This window comes from Rhincodon typus, chromosome 15, assembly GCF_021869965.1.
Source record: "Rhincodon typus isolate 14 chromosome 15, sRhiTyp1.1, whole genome shotgun sequence".
In the NCBI taxonomy this organism is placed as follows: domain Eukaryota; kingdom Metazoa; phylum Chordata; class Chondrichthyes; order Orectolobiformes; family Rhincodontidae; genus Rhincodon; species Rhincodon typus.
The window spans coordinates 57,995,540-57,999,962 of NC_063346.1; positions in this window are offsets into that span (position 1 = coordinate 57,995,540).

Here is a 4,423-nt window from a genome sequence, read left to right on the forward strand (position 1 = left end):
TCCCTTTTTGTATTTTTTCTCTCTTTTCTGTGGCGGGTTGGTCCGTAGCATCGGCGTGGCAGCGAGAGCGAGCCGAATGCAGAGTGGCCAGTCCGGCAGGTTTCTCCCAGCGATTGGAGGTGACAGTGGCTAGGACGTCCTCCCAGCATTCAGGGCAGTGCCAGCAACAGCGCACTGTTCAAGACTGTAGCGCCTGCAAGGCAACACCTGGGACTCTTGGCACAGCAGCGGCCTGGCCTGGCAGCAGATCCATTTCTCCTGGTGCCAGTGGGCCCAGAGTGGGAACTCCTGGCACTGGTGTGAAAGCAGCAGCAATGTGTTGTGCCCAGAGCGGGGACCCCTGGCGTCATCAAAGCAGCAGCGGAGCTGGGAACTCCAGGTTGCGGAGCAAGTGTGGGTTCAGTGGCATCAGCAAGGTGGGCCCAGTGACAAAGAGATGGCACCTAAAATATGGTGACTTCTGCGTTGGTTGGTCCAGCACAGATGGTGGCGAAATAGTGGAGATCTCTCTTTCAGTTACTGGAGGCTGGGTGTGGGCAAGGACTGGGTTAGAAAGACTGTTATTCTAAACTTTTTATTTTTCAAATTTATTCCTATGATCTGTATTGCTGGACCTTTTTTTTGAAATTTTCTTTACTTTTCAAATTTGTTTTCCCTAAGAATTTGTTCTTAAGAATCTGTACGTAGGTACCTTTGTACCTCAGATGGCGCTATATAGCAACTTGTAAACTTTTCACTGTTACTCATTTGAGTGCATGCGGCAATAAAGCTAATTCAAGTTCATTATCTCTGCAGTGCCATAACTCACTCGGGTAGCATGCTGGAAATCAAAGTCCATCTTACCAGGAGTGGTCACAAAAGTAAAGGAAATACAAAAAACCTCCAAGCTATCAGAGTTTTAAACCTAGGTTGATGGAAAGCTCAGCTCAGGTTAGAGGGGATGTTTGCTCTCATGAGATGGCCAGTGAGGAGGTTCTCGATGTTGAGAGCAAACAGTCCCATTTTGCAATCAAGTGTTGATAGCAAGATGAGATTCTCACTGTTTGCATGCACTAACTTATCAATAATTCCTAATTTCACCTCATTAATATCCAGTTTCCCATTATCTCACCTGCTGGATAGAAACTAAATGCTGAGAATTCCCAGCATGAACGTCAGAACAGTTACCTCGTGACTCCAGCTCATCACTTGCTCCTCTGACGTCTGTCTTGGACCCCAGGCACTAACATCTCAGGGCACGCCGTACATGCAAACCACAGACTTTGGCATCCAATATATTCCAGCTTCACTGCAGCATCATGGCACATCTCTGATCCACTTACAAGTACACATCTGCAATTCAATGCTGCACTTTGGAGTGCACCATTGCATTTCATTTAATTGGATGCTGCTGCCAGGACTCATTACGCACAAAGGCAAGCACACAGCTCAGGGATTAGACCAGGCTATATCTCAGGTCTGCTTGCTTGCTCTCTTAGTACTCAGTGAGTTTGTGCCTACTTCAATGCTCACAGCCTCTCTGCATTGCCTTGGCTTTTGGAATGTTGCTCCCATCAGACAGAGTCTTTCTGTGCTGATAGTGCAGACACAAGGCAGGGTAATTTGTTATGGTTCTCGGCAATGATACAGTCAAGAGGTTGGACATGTTGCAGTATGGCACCTTGCCACATCAATCTCACGCTTCTCCATTGGAACCTACAACATGTGCCAACAGCCCATGTGGCAAACATACTGCTTGCGCATCAACTAAATGCCCTTGTCTTAAGGTCTAAGTAGATTGGACCTCAGTCATGTCAAGGGGAGCTGCCATCAGTCAAGACATCCCAGTTCAGTAAGTCAAGGGCATCATTCAGTCTCAGTTCTTGTGCTTGGACAGGGTCAGTCAACAGTTTGGGGTGAACGTGGCTGGTGTACATATCGCCACAGTTTGAGGATTAGGCCACGGTCAGTCCTGAGGTCCGGTGCATGCCATCTAAGGAGCCTCAGTCAGGAAGCTGCGCAGAGAACGGTCAGGAGTCTGGTTATTCACCAGACAGAGCTATCCATGCAAGTCAGTCAGGGCCATGGTCAGTCCGAGGAATCATCTGAATGAACAAGAGAGTGATTGAGGTAAGATGCTGTGATAGGGAATTTGGGGAAATCAATGCAGGGGATTAGAGTCAAGATAGCAGGAAAGTAGCAGGGCTGCATTTGGGCTTCTGATCCCGGAGCTTGTCCGCTCTCATCTGCTTTCTTTCTTTCTCCTTTTACTCTTTTTCTTTATTTTTCTTTTCTTTGTAGGTGTTGCATGAGCACTGAGACCTTGTCCTCACGGCCCCATATCCCCCAAGAGGAGCATCGTCGCATGGTCAACCCACATTGCTGAGTACATACAGTTCAGGGTGAAGGCATCCTTAACGCAGCCTGTGAGATTCGTTGCGGCATTGTACAGAAGAGCCTTTTAGCGGCGGGGTCATCAGCATCGGCATGGCAGCCAGAGCAGGCCATTCACGGAATGGGGTGGGGGCGGTGGTGCGTGCAGGAGCACCCTCCCAGTGATCGGAGGTGGTGGCAGAGCTCCTCCTGGCGATTAGAGGCGGTGGCAGAGCTCCTCCCGCCGATTAGAGGTGGCAGAGCTCCTCCTGGCGATTAGAGGTGGCAGAGCTCCTCCCGGCGATTAGAGGTGGCAGAGCTCCTCCTGGCGATTAGAGGTGGCAGAGCTCCTCCAGCCGATTAGAGGCGGTGGCAGCAAAAGACTACAGGCCACGGCCAGGCCAGGTCCCTGCACTGGAAGCTGAGTGTTCCACACACCTTTATTGAGTTGGGACTTTAAGATCTGGACACTTTTATTTCTTTTAGATCTGGACGTTTTTCTTTCCTTTTGGCTCCGTTTCTTTTATTTCTGCTTTTTTTTTAAATTCTGGTTTTGTACCCAAGATTCATGCAGGAGCATGGCGACTTTGGACGCTTTTTCACTGTGCTCCTGTATTCCTATGCTTGAGTACCCGTGACAATAAAATCTAATTGTAAATCTAGAGGCAGCAGGCTGGGACGCAGATGGGGACAATAATTGAGAAGATGGCAATTTGACATACTGGCTGGGAGACAATAATACACGGGATGTCACAGAATCTGCTGGGGGTTAAGGATATCAGTGGTGATAACAACTGTGGCCTCGATAAGGGGAATGTGCGGAACTAAAACGGGCATGAGTAAACTGTATTACCACAGCTCAGGGGGTAATGATGAGAGCAGCAGCCATAATTTCAGCTGTTGTGTACAAACTTGTGGAGGATTAGCACTGATGGGTAAACAACTAGGATCAGGGAAAAAAAACGACAATGTAGGTTCAGTGGGCTCCTTGATGACCAGGCTGCGCCTGAGACTCATTGCACCAAAATGTGATCTGCATTGCCTTCCGTATTCAATCAACTTGAAGATGGTCACCGCAAATGGAAAACAGCAGCAAGCACACTCTGAAAAGGTGGAGTCGGTTCATTTCTCTGGCTGAGCATGTGAGCTCTTAAAATGAGCAAAGCGAGTCCTTTCAAGGGTCAATTGCATTAATCAGGCAGTTACACGGTTACAGGCTGATGTTATCTCTAATCATAGCATCATGCATGTGAAATTCTGCAGTATCCAACTGTGTGGGCTACAATGCTGGTCTCAAGCAATCTTCACCATGTCATTGGTCATTGCAGATCAAAGGTATTCATCCCTGTGAAGCAGAAGTTGTTACAGGCAACTTTTTAAATGGCAACCGTGTGCTGCAATGCACAATGATCTCACAGGCTCCACTGGCGTGCTTTGACCTTGAATTGTATGTATTCACCAATGTGTTACAGCAGCCTCCTGGGCTGCTCAAACACAGATAGTTTGCTAACTTGGCCAAACTGCAAGGGATGTTGGGTACATTGGCCAAGTAAAACTCTGAAGTTACAAAACTCATGCACTAGACATGGTGCAAACAAAGCTCCCAGGTGCTAATGATATTAACATAACGTAAAAGTCAACAGTTATTCTGGACAGATATACCCCAACAACTTATCCATCAAACAAAGCAGGGCCCAGACAGAAAGGCACTGGAACCTGCCACACAAAGAAACAAACAGTAGCAAGCCATCCGAATGATTGACAATATTTCAAACTATTAAGCGTGTTTCCCTGATTGGCCAGAAGTGTAGAAAGTTCCAGAAAACCATTATAAAACCAGTATAAAAACAGAGTTCACCTGCAGACCAATCCCTCTTCAATTTTCTAGAGGCCTTCTGAGGAGACCAGCATGGCAAGAGGCAGAGACCAGCTGACCATACAGAGAGAAAGCAGCTTCACAGACCCAGGGACAGAGCCAGAGAAAGAACAACTGTGTAAATCTATAAGGCACCCGGGAAGTATTGTAAACTTAGAGGACAAATAGGATTAGAGAGAGTATGTTTAGTATTAG